General features: G+C 46.6%; 1 protein-coding gene across 4 annotated transcripts in view; it reads left to right on the plus strand.

Moving 5' to 3' along the window:
• Positions 1 to 13,146, plus strand: part of STAMBPL1 (STAM binding protein like 1) — a 41,376-nt gene continuing 28,230 nt past the window's right edge. For 3 of the 4 annotated variants that reach the window (XM_087701931.1, XM_087701933.1, XM_087701934.1), the window contains exon 1: positions 1 to 21. The gene's annotated coding sequence lies outside the window, so the exon portion shown is untranslated. The remainder of the gene's footprint in view (positions 22 to 13,146) is intronic. The other variant, XM_087701932.1, reaches the window with a different exon arrangement.

Genomic DNA, 13,146 nt, shown 5'->3' on the forward strand with positions numbered 1-13,146 from the left:
CCGGCGCAACGGCGCAGCAGGGTAAGCGAGCCTCCAAGGGCGCCGCCCGCCGCCTTTGTGGCTCTTTTCCCGGGAAGGGGTGGCGGCGTCGGGAAGGCTTCGCCGAGCGGAGATGCCGCCGGGGAGGGAAGGCAAAAGGAGGAGAGCGGCAGCGGAGGGCGGTGGGTGGAGGAGGGAGACCCGCGGGCGCGTTGCGCGTTGCAGCCGAGGCGGTGGTCTCTGTTGCCCGTCCGCTCGCCTCGCCTAGCAGAGTAGACCGGGTAGCGTTTGTAGCACTTGGGCTGCCAAGGGCTTACGAGGGTGGCGTTTATGGGGGTGGGGGGATACAGTGGGCTTCTACGGCTGCAGAACTGCTCTCTCTCTCTCTCTCTCTCTCTCTCTCTCTCTCTCTCTCTCTCTCTCTCTCTCTCTCTCTCTCTCTCTCTCTGCCCCCCCCCCCAAGCTTCCTCAATTGCGGAAAATTGGTGCAGCGATTATTCATAGCGACAAGGGCATATGGAGAGAGAGAGCAAGCGGTCGGTTGCCGTTGTGGTTTGTCTTAACATCCCTCCTCCTCCTCCTCCTTCTCCTCATCACCCACAACGGCACCGGCCGCTGGCTTTAGTAGTTGTCCCACGGGGGTGTATATCCAACCTCCACCTCCCACTACCCGGGGGGGGGGGAATGCAATTGCTACGATTTCTTGTGCTAGCAAAGCAGGGGGTGCCTGCGACTCGAGCGTGGTTACCGCGCCTCTCCTTTTTGAGTTCCTTCCTCGCTTCCAGGACTGCGGCTTTCCTCTTTGCCTGCCCTCAGCAATTTTGCGTGTATTGATCGCGAGGTGTGTGGGGGGTTTAAAACACACACACACACACACACACACACACACACACACACACACACACACACACACACACACCATGGGCTGCCTTTGAACGCAATAGGATGCCTGTCAGAGCAAAAGGATGTCGGGGTAATGTGTAAAAGCAACGTTGTGAAGATCCAGGGCCAATAATTGACTTGGAAGGCCCTGTTTGGAAACGGATAACCATAAATTGGATGGATGGATGGATGGATGGATGGATGGATGGATGGATGGATGGATGGACGGGTAGGTAGACAGACAGACAGGCAGACAGACAGACAGATGGATAGAAAGAGATAGATAGAGAGATAGAGATAGAGATAGATAGATAGATAGATAGATAGATAGATAGATGATAGATAGATAGATAGATAGATGATAGATGATAGATGATAGATAGATAGATAGATAGATAGATAGATAGATAGATAGATAGATGATAGATAGATAGAGATAGATAGATAGGTAGGTAGGTAGGTAGGTAGGTAGGTAGGTAGATAGATAGAGATAGGTAGGTAGGTAGATAGGTAGGTAGGTAGGTAGGTAGGTAGGTAGGTAGGTAGATAGATAGATAGACAGATAGCTATAGAGATAGAGATAGATAGATAGATAGATAGATAGATAGATAGATAGATGATAGATAGATAGATGATAGATAGATAGATAGATGATAGATAGATAGATAGATGATAAATAGATAGATAGATAGATAGATGATAGATAGATAGATAGATAGATAGATAGATAGATAGATAGATAGATAGATAGATAGATAGATAGGGAGGGGGAGGGAGGGAGGGGGAGAGAGAGAGAGAGATGGGGCAGAACATTTCATAATTTAAGTTGACTTGATGTTTTGGTAGAATTGAAGCCGTATTCTATTTCCATTCAGGTTCAACGTCCTAAAGATGAAACTCTGTCTTAGCAATTATTCTTGCCCTGTTTTTATCATAGGTGATTCAAAGTGATACATAGAAATCACATTATCAAGAAAACAGAACAGAACTTTCAGGCAGTTTCATTGTCTTGAATGGTGTCCATCCTTCCTTGTAAATCCGCCAGGTGTATTGGAACTCAAACTGCTGGAATGCTTTGAAATACATCTGGATGCTTCCTGGTTGGAAAATGCTGGTCTGCGAGGCTGGCCTAGTTTGTCCTCCTAAGATTTTGAACAGACCATGTTTTTCTCTTGAAATAATATATTTTAATGAAATAGAAATGTTGTTATATCACATTACACCTAAAGAAAGGTTTGCCATTTCTATACTGGATCCAGTATAATTTATCTCTTAATTTTCTTGTGCTTATAAACTACATCAGTCATGAATGACTCTGAGTGGTATCCTTTCCCACCTTCCTATATGGCAGTGATGGCTAACCTTTCATATAATCTCTAACATGACTGATATGACTAGGACTGGATTAAATCTGAATCATCTTGGAACACTTCAGCAATTCAGGATCATAAGATCACAGTACAGAGGATAATGCCAGGCATATGCTTTTAATAAACAAGCAAAGCTCAATTTTAATCATAAAAGCGGTACATTTTAGATATACATATTTTGCATTGGTTATATTAGATGCATAAAGCCAATTTTACCCAGTGCATTGCCTTCGGCCTTTACATTTTAAAATAAACTGGTTGGTTTCTCTCTAAATTTCTTTTCCGGATGGAGATGAAATCCTGGCGACATCAGGGTAAGAGGTTGGCGTATCATTAATTTGGTTCATCACCAAGCAGCCTTATAGCCATTTTTTAACCTATTGTAGCACTTCTACAATGAAAGAGCCGAGGTGGCGCAGCGGTTAGAGTGCAGTACTGCAGCCACTTCAGCTGCAGTTCGGCGGTTCAAATCTCACCGGCTCAAAGGTTGACTCAGCCTTCCATCCTTCCGAGGTGGGTAAAATGAGGACTCAGACTGTGGGGGGCGATATGCTGACTCTGTAAACCGCTTAGAGAGGGCTGAAAGCCCTATGAAGCGGTATATAAGTCGAACTGCTGTTGCTATTCCAGTGATGAGGACAGCAATGGCTGTGCCAATTGAGCAGTCCAGTGAATTGACAATCCCATCCTCTGGAAGTTGCCAGGTTGGAGAAATACTATAAAGAAAGTCCGATTTCTTTATTTTAAATTTATCTCTTAATTTTCTTGGGCTTATAAACTCTGTCAGTCATGAATGACTCTGAGTGGTATCCTCCCCAACTTTCCCAAATCAGGCAAAAAATATACAGTACATGTAAAAAAATATCCATACGAAGAGCCTAGGTACTTGAGAGACCGCCTGCTGCCAATTACCTCCAATAGACCGATTAGATCCCACAGATTAGGCCTCCTCCGAATTCCATTCGCCGGCCAATGCCGACTGGCGACTACCCGGAGGAGAGCCTTCTCTGTGGCTGCTCCTACCCTCTGGAACGAGCTCCCCGTGGAGATTCGAACCCTCACCACCCTCCAGGCCTTCCGCAAAGCCCTTAAAACCTGGCTGTTCTGACAGGCCTGGGGCTAATGAGCTTTTGTCCCCCCTCGAATGGTATGGTTGTTGTGTGCTTTTAAATTGTGTATTGTTCTGTTCGTCTTTTTTATTCCTTATTTGTACCACCACCCCCCTTGACTTGGGTTGTGAGCCGCCCTGAGTCCCCTTCGGGGAAAAGGGCGGCATAGAAATATAATAAATTCAATTCAATTCAATTCCTATATGGCAGTGGCGGCTAACCTTTTCGGCACCGAGTGCCGAAACTGGAGCGTGTGTGCGAGCACTGGAGCGCTAGAACCCAGAAAAGAGCAGCTGGCCAGTGCTCATGCGTGGGGCGGCCAGCTGCTCTTGCGAGTTGTGTGACGTGCAGGTGTGCCAGACAGCTGTTCTGGCACACATGCAACCAGCTGCTCCATTCTGGGTTCTGGTGTGTGTATGAACGCTGCACAGCTGATCTTCATATGAAGACCAGCTAGTGAGAGCAGCTGTCCAGCGCACATACATGTGACGAAACCCGAAGGGCAGCTGGCAACAGTGCACATACCCCCAGAGAGGGCTCTGTGTGCCACCTCTGGCACATGTGCCATAGGCTCGCCATCACGGCTATATGGTATAATGGTTAAGGCATCTGGTTAAAAACCTGGAGCGTTCTTGTTCCTCCTCCAGCTGGATAACCTTGGGCCTGTCACTCACTAGGAAGGAGGAAATGGCACATCACTTACAAGAAAACTGCAGACTAGGCAAGAATCAAAACAGCCAGGAATCACAACCGACTCAAAGATCAAAAAGGAAGAGAAAAACCGCAATCGATCATATTGCTTGGGTTGATTATGTGCCACGAAGTCAATGCAGATTTAGTAACTGTGTAGCAGTGGTGGGTTTCAAAAATTGTTCGAACCTACTCTGTGGGTGTGGCCTCCTTTGTGGGAGTGGCTTGCCGCCCATGTGACCGGATGGGAGTGGCTTGCCGCTCATGTGACCGGATATGAAGATGTTGACGACACTTGTCAGAACCACCTTAAATGACCTCACACACAGCACTGGGCATGCATAAGAATAGGATGTAAACTTGTATTTTAAAAGGCATCTTTGGTTTGCGTTAAAACAACTTCAACACACGCAATGTTCTGATTGCACCACAAACGCAGTCGTCATCCTTACCTTTCACAGAGGCCCTGAGTTTTATAAATAGGAGCATGATAGTGTGGAATAATCCTATCCAAGGACCAGTGGTGGGTTTCAAAATTTTTTGGAACCTCTTCTGTAGGTGTGGCCTGCTTTCCGGGTCCACTGGTGGAACCTCTTCTAACCCGTTCGGAAGATTTGACGAACCGGTTCTACCGAATAGGTGCGAACTGGTAGGAACCCACCTCTGGATCCAACCCATAGGGTGTTTAGACCTGACCCATGGAGCTGGCCTTGAAACAGCAGAAGCGGCCCACTGAACTCCGTTTTCGCTGGCAGGAGGCCGTCACAGCTGGAGACGGAGCTCAGGAGCTCATTTTCGCTGGCAAGGTGCTAGGGCCTCCACAGGGACCCCTGACATGAGTAACATTGAGCTGGCCATACCTAACCTGGCCCCCTGAGGGCAAACCGAACCCTGATGTGTCCCTCAATGAAATCGAGTTCGACACTCCTGTCTTAGTGCATCTAATGAAATAGCCAGCATGTAATAAACAGGCTGGGGAAAGTAATATAGCAATAGCAGTTAGACTTATATACCGCTTCATAGGGCTTTCAGCTCTCTCTAAGCGGTTTACAGAGTCAGCATATTGCCCCCAACAACAATCCGGGTCCTCATTTTACCCACCTCGGAAGGATGGAAGGCTGAATCAACCTTGAGCCGGTGAGATTTGAAGAGCCGAACTGCAGAACTGCAGTCAGCTGAAGCAGCCTGCAGTGCTGCATTTAACCACTGCGCCACCTTGGCTCTATATGGAACTTATATTTCCATTTGCTAAGTTCAGAGCTGATAGTCATGGGTGTTACTAGCAGTTGAAGCCGTTGCTGATAGTTGTGATATTACTAATAGTGTTTCCACACTTGTGACAGTCACACACTATCTTCGTCTGCTCTCTCTGGCTTGAAGAGTTGCATCTTCAATTCCCTTTGCCTGGATTGAATCCATTTTCTAATTGAAAGTAGAAATTAATCCCTCCGGGGATTCATACAACTGTACAAAACACTAATTGTTCCTTTGGGGTCTAAAACTCTTATCTTCTACTTTCTGTTTTTCACTGCTTAGAGGAAGTGGAATTGTGCTTCTCAGCCTGCCTGAACAAACAGTTATAAAACCAACGGTGATTGGCTAAATATATGCAGAAATGAATCTCAATGCATAAATAGCTTGCTTCTGTACATCCTGTATATTGGGGCGCTTCCACCTTTTAAATATGGCTCATCAAATTGCCTGCAGTGTCAGAAACTAGTGACGTCTAATGGTTTCGTAAAAGTAATCGGTAATTGAAAAATAAAATAATAACTTTTGGGCGGGCAGTTACTTCCTGGGAGTCACAAAGGTAAGTTAAAAAAAACAGCATTGAATATTTGGGTGAAATTAGTTATTGATCAGGCCATTCAGTGTTCGGATTCTTGTTCTGCCATGAAATATACTCCTTGATGTTAAATTAGTTATTTATTCACTAATTTAATTCACAAGATTGCAATCATGAAAGCAGAACAGGATAATTTTCGCATGTCACCCGGTAGTAGAATGCATATGCTTTTTTTTCATAGGGAATAAAATCAGATAAGTTATATAGGTTTTTTAATGTATTGTGGCATATGTTGGAAATGCTATGTTTAAGTGCTGTGCATTTTAAAATGGGAAAAGTATTATCTGCCATGTTTCCCCGAAAATTCTTTTTACCCCTGAAATAAGAGCTTGGCCTTATTTTTGGGGAGGTGTTATTATTTTTGAGACACAGGAGGCGGAGAGCGTAGTCACTTCATGGCTGCTGCTGTGTTGCAATATTTTTGGGGAGGGCTTATTTTTTGGGGAGGGCTTATTTTTAGTGCATGCGCTCAAAAGCTTGATTGGGCTTATTATCTGGGAAAGTCTTATTTTTGAGGAAACAAGGTAGAAACCTCGGTTCACCCACGTAACACCTATCCTCCGCGAGCTGCACTGGCTGCCTATTGGTCTCCGAATACGCTTCAAGGCGCTAGTCGTCACTTATAAAGCCCTTCATGGTATTGGACCTGGGTACTTGAGAGACCGCCTGCTGCCAATTACCTCCACCAGACCGATTAGATCCCACAGACTAGGCCTCCTCCGAATTCCATCCGCCGGCCAGTGTCGACTGGCGACTACCCGGAGGAGAGCCTTCTCTGTGGCTGCTCCGACCCTCTGGAACGAACTCCCCGTGGAGATTCGCACCCTCACCACCCTCCAGGCCTTCCGCAAAGCCCTTAAAACCTGGCTGTTCCGACAGGCCTGGGGCTAAAGAACCGTGCCCCTATCTCGAATGGTATGATTGTTGTGCTTTTAAATTATGTATTGTTTTGTGTTGTTGTCAAATTGTTTGTATCCCCCCTTCCCTTGTTTTTGAGTTGTGAGCCGCCCTGAGTCCCCCTCGGGGGAAAAGGGCGGCATACAAATGAAATAAACAGTTAAACAGTTAAACTTTTGTTTTGAACAGAAGTTATGCTGGTTCAAACCAGAACTCAAAACCAGCATAACTTCTGTTCAAAACGAAAGCATAATTTTCCCATTTTAAAATGCACAGTGCTTAATCACAGCATTTCCAACACGTGGCATTAAAATCTGCAGCTCTTCCAAGTTTGATGCTGAACCTCAAAGGTAGAACCTGCTACGATGTCATTGGAAGCTATATCAACCCCAACCCTATTAAAAACGATGGAGTAAATACTGAATTTTTCATGAGAGAGATGCAGGTCAAACCTGGTCAGCTCTCTCCCCCCCCACCCAATCTTCAATTATTTGGTTTATGTATGTTTCATATTTGTACTATTTTTGGAGGAAGATGGTACACAGTGACAGCATTGAATAGAATGTTAGCTTTGTGAGGGCAGAATGACACTAATTGTTACTTGTGTTTTTTTAATAATTGATGATTTATACAGATGTCTTATGATTAAGAAAAAGATTATGTCAACCGCGCTGGAACTGTTGGGAGGAAGGATGATAAAAAAAATAAGTAAATCATATTGGTACAGAAGTTGCCTATACAGTACCTTGCCTTATTTTTCGAAAACTGTGTTCATTGTCAATTTAATGAAATTAAAAGGGCTTGGTTGACAGATTAAATGAAGTATTAGACTTAGATTCTGTCGAAAATGATAAAAATCCATCTTCCACTGTAATGCTTCTTCCAAAACGTTATGGATTGTGTTACTGCCCAAGTTGTTGTTGTTAGTTGCAAAGTCGTGTCCCACCCATCGCGACCCCATGGACAACGTTCCTCCAGGCCTTCCTGTCCAGTGCCCAAGTACTATTAGCTAACAACATAGGCATATGTGCCTTGTGGTTAAAGTTTTGAGTTCGAATGCAGGTCACCCTCACCAAAATAAGTTCATTGAGTGACTGGGCTGATCATTCTTGACAGTCCAACTTATCTCACAGGGCTGTTAAGAGGAGATCGTGAAGAAAGAGAATGTGACATATGCCATCTTGAATTTCTGGAGAAAAGGATGGGATATAACTCTAAAGACTCCATAAAATAAATCATCTTCAGTGTCTTCACAGAAGTTAAAAAACAAACCAACAACAACACGCAGGGACACCGTATTAAAACATTATTTCAAATGAAAATACATGACTTAATACTGTACAGTGCAATATGATTTTTATTTTAACCCCTCACACTCATCCCTCTACCCTCCAAAAATCTTGGAAGGTTATTAAGGCACACAATTAATTGTTCGGCCTGAATAGTAATCATTAAGAGGCCCTCCTTGAGAGTGATGGGCAGTCTAGAAACATGAAAAATAAATAAATCTGAACTATTCCAGTACTGGCCAGTGATGGGGTTCAACATTTTTTACTACTGGTTCTGTGGGTGTGGCTTGGTGGGCGTAGCAGGGGAAAGATATTGTAAAATCCCCATTCCCTCCCCATTCCAGGTGAAGGATACTGCAAAATCCCCATTCCCTCCCCACTCCAGGGGAAGGATACTGCAAAATCCCCATTCCCTCCCCACTCCAGGGGAAGGATACTGCAAAATCTCCATTCCCTCCCCACTCCAGGGGAAGGATACTGCAAAATCTCCATTCCCTCCCCACTCCAGGGGAAGGATACTGCAAAATCCCCATTCCCTCCCCACTCCAGGGGAAGGTTACTGCAAAATCCCCATTCCCTCCCCACTCCAGGGGAAGAATACTGCAAAATCCCCATTCCCTCCCGATCAGTGGCTCAGTGATGGGTTCCGGATTCTGTTCCAATTGGTATGGTTGGAACGGCCCAGGCGTCACCCACATGCACGTGAGTATACGTGCATGATGCACGCATCTCACTGGCTTTACTATGAATTGTAGCTATATAGAGTTACAGTTTTCTACTAAAACCTCACAGCCCAAACCTTGGTTTGATAAGAATTACTGTATATTCAAACCAAGACTATGGTAATTTCAGTCTGTAAAAACACCGTTTTATCACAATTCTCCCTCTTGTAAAATTGTTCATTTACTTAAAAAAAGGAAACGAAAATAATTTTTAAAAAAGCTTCTGGAAGGGGGAAAAAAAGATTCACTAGTGAAATGACAGTGCTCCCGCACAGCACCTCAAGGCCATATGAGGAATAATGGATGGAAACGGAGCAAGGAGATAGATTCAACCTGGAAATAAGGAGAAATCTTCTGACTGTGAGAGCAATCAACTAATGGAAGAGAAGTTGCCTTCAGAAGTTGTGGGAGCTCCATCCCTGGAAGATTTCAAGAAGAGACTGGCCTGCCATCTGTCAGATATGATGTAGGGTCTCCTGCTTGAGCAGGGGGTTGGACTAGATGACCTGCAAGGTCCCGTCCCTTCCAACTCTTGTTAGTTTGCATCTGACTAGTAACAAATTAAGATGATCATCTGTTCTGGCATCTTAGTCTTGCATTCAGATATACCTAGTTCCAGTGCAAACGACGTAATCTGTTTGGAATCAGTTTCAGTTTCAGTTTGACTTTATTTGTAGGCCGCCCTTTTCCCTGAGGGGACTCAGGGCGGCTCACAGAAACCAGGGAGAGGGGAATACAATACAATACAATACTAAGACAACAACACATAATAAAATAATACGCAACATGCATACAACATTCGGGCGGGGTAATGGTCCTTATCCCCAGGCCTGACGGGCGAGCCAGTTCTTCAAGGCTGTGCGGAAGGCCTGGACGGTGGTGAGGGTACGGATCTCTACGGGGAGCTCGTTCCAAAGGGTCGGGGCCGCTACTGAGAAGGCCCTCCTCCTTGTGGTTGCCAGCCGGCATTGGCTGGCCGATGGAATGCGGAGGAGGCCTAACCTATGAGATCTTATAGGCCGTAGGGAGGTAATTGGCAGAAGGCGGTCTCTCAAGTATCCAGATCCACTGCCATGTAGGGCTTTATGGGTGGTCAATAGCACCTTGAAGCGCATCCGGAGATCGACAGGTAGCCAGCGCAGCTCGCGGAGGATAGGTGTAATGCGGGTGAATCGGGGTGCACCCGCGATCACTCGCGCGGCCGCGTTCTGTACTAGCTGAAGTCGCCGGATGTTCCTCAAGGGCAGCCCCATGTAGAGCACATTGCAGTATTCCAGCCTAGAGATCACGAGGGCCCGAGTGACTGTTGTGAGAGCTTCCCGGTTCAGGTAGGGTCGCAACTGGCGCACCAGGCGTACCTGGGCGAATGCCCCCCTGGTCACAGCCGCTATATGATGGTCGAATGACAGCTGTGGATCCAGGAGGACTCCCAAGTTGCGAACCCTCTCTGAGGGGTGTAAAATTTGACCCCCCAGCCTGAGTGTTGGATTAATAGCCGAATTTTTGGGAGGAAAACACAACAGCCACTCGGTCTTTTCTGGGTTGAGCACAAGCTTGTTAATCCTCATCCAGTCCATGACGGCTTCGAGTCCCCGGTCCATTACGTCAACCGCTTCATTGATTTGGCACGGGGCGGACAGATACAATTGAGTATCGTCCGCATATTGATGGTATCTAATCCCGTGCCTACGGATGATCTCTCCCAGCGGTTTCATGTAAATGTTAAATAGTAGGGGGGATAAGACCGAACCCTGCGGCACCCCATATTTTAGGGGCCTTGGGGACGATCTCTGCCCTCCCACTAACACCGACTGCGACCTGTCCGAGAGGTAGGAGGAGAACCACCGTAACACGGTGCCTCCCACTCCCACCTCCCGCAGTCTTCGCAGAAGGATACCATGGTCGATGGTATCGAAAGCCGCTGAGAGGTCAAGGAGGACCAGGATGGAGGGATGTCCTTCATCTCTGGCTCTCCAGAGATCATCCATCAATGCGACCAAGGCGGTTTCAGTGCTGTAACCGGGTCTGAAGCCTGACTGGAAAGGGTCTAGATAGTCTGCTTCCTCCAAGGACCGTTGGAGCTGGAAGGCCACCACCTTCTCAACAACCTTCCCCAGAAAGGGGAGGTTGGAGACCGGGCGGTAGTTATTAAGGACAGCTGGATCTAGGGATGACTTCTTCAGGAGGGGTCTCACCACCGCCGCCTTCAGTGCGGCGGGGAAGTTCCCCTCCCGAAGGGAGGCGGTTACAACCGCCTGGATCCAGCCTCGTGTCACCTCACTGCAGTTAGAAACCAGCCATGAGGGACACGGATCCAAAGCACAGGTGGAGGAACTCACAGCTCTCATGGCCTTGTCCACATCCCCGGGGGTAACCTCCTGAAACTCAACCCAGAGCTGTTGAGGAATCCTGGGTGAGATATTTTGGCAACGTAGTGTTCCTTTATTGATGATCCTCTTGAGTCTCCTTTATCTGATCCCTATCCCACTTGGCCCCTGGTTTGACAATCGGAAATCCCAAAAAGCAATTGATTGTGAAGTGGCACAGCTCGATCAGGGGTGGGTTTCTCGCCCCGTTCCAACCGGTTTGGTTGGAACGGGGCCGGCGGCGACCTCGTGCACGCGCGCGGTGCACGCATGCGTACTAGCATCTGTGCGATGCTCCAGCTGCTCCTGGAGGATCGCGCAGGCGCTGTATGCATCCTGCGCATGTGTGGAAGCGCAGAACTCGTCAAAACCGGGTAAGGAGCACGGGCGGGCAGGTGCGTCCTTCACCGTTCCCGGAAGTTACTTACTTCCGGGTTCGCCGAACAACCAGTTCGCGGGGACCGCCGCGAACCGGTTGAAACCCACCCCTGAGCTCGATGTAAAGATATGATTTTGCCAATGTCGCTGGAAAAAAAAATGACTGACTGATTGGCCTCTTTATTGCCTTTACATAACTTTTTATTAGTCTCAAAAGAGTGACGTAATTCTGTCCTTCTTCCTGTATACTCGAAAGGCAATTACAGGAGGCAAAATCTTGCCCAGTTGTAGTATTGTCAATAATTAGTAAGTCTATACTTGATTTTTATATCATAAATGTTTAGATTAGAATATTTTAGATTAGGAACAAGCAGGTTTTCATTCAGAATGTTCCTCCGTGAATCGGTGTGCAATTTTGCCCAATTTAGCGATAAAAAAACTCCAGCTCTACCAAAGGCACCCTTGATGTTGCCTTTATTGATTTAAGGACAGCCTTCAATCCAATTCCTTATAAGGCACTGTGGAGGAAATTAGCTACAACCTCAAATAACCATTGCTTTCTCATCTTGATAATTTTGTTATGTGAAAATATTACAATACTAGCTGATAACTCGGCGTCGCCGACATATCTATTTATGGGGGGAGAGGGAGGGAAATGTCTGGACCAAACATAATTTCTAATGTTGGATTTTCCCCCTTACCAGAGAGAGCCTCCTTGTGGAGTACTGTGAAGCTGTTACTATGGCAACTCCACTGCGCAGTACAGTAGAAGCCATTTTAAGGCACAAAGGCAGTCTTGAGAGACCGCCTGCTGCCAATTACCTCCCAAAGACCCGTGAGATCACACAGGGTCGGCCTCCTCCGGGTTCCGTCCACCAGCCAATGCCACCTGGCTACTACCCGGGGGAGGGCCTTCTCTGTGGCAGCTCCGGCCCTTTGGAACGAACTCCCCGCGGAGATTCGGACCCTCACCTCTCTCCAGGCCTTCCGGAAAGCCGTCAAAACCTGGCTGTGCTGGCAGGCCTGGGGTTGATGAGTTCCCCTCCCCTCTCGAACTTGTATGGTTGTATGATTCTTGTTTATTTTAATTGTGTGTATTGTGTTTTATGTTCCCTTTTCCCCTCTTTGAGTTGTTCGCCGCCCTGAGTCCCTCCCGGAGAAGGGCGGCATACAAATAAACTAAATCTTAATCTTAATCTTAATCTTAACAGAACACCACCACACCCTGAGGGGTGTTAGCGGTGTCTAACCCCCACAGTGGTTTTTTTTCCAGAGAGTAAGTCATGTGTGTACCAAGTTTGGTTGAGATTGCTTGAGGCGTTCCAGAGTTATGGTGGAACACATGCACGCGCGCGCGCACACACACACACACACACACACACACACACGGAGCCATTTATAGATAGATAGATTAGAGGTGTCAGTGTGTTCAGACACAGCAGTTGAGTCAGTATCTGTGTATCATTACAGTGCCCATTGTACCACCTATGACATCTGGCATTCACGAATCTGATTATCAGGAAATTGTTATCTCTCTGATCAAGGAATAACAGTCTTCCTTCTGCCAGACGTAATCTAGATAAGCACTATAAAAATCGCCAGGTTTCTAGCTGTAGCT

Source organism: Thamnophis sirtalis, unplaced genomic scaffold (assembly GCF_051295495.1).
Source record: "Thamnophis sirtalis isolate CommonGarterSnake01/CBP01778 unplaced genomic scaffold, rThaSir2_p1.2 scaffold_15, whole genome shotgun sequence".
In the NCBI taxonomy this organism is placed as follows: Eukaryota; Metazoa; Chordata; class Lepidosauria; order Squamata; family Natricidae; genus Thamnophis; species Thamnophis sirtalis.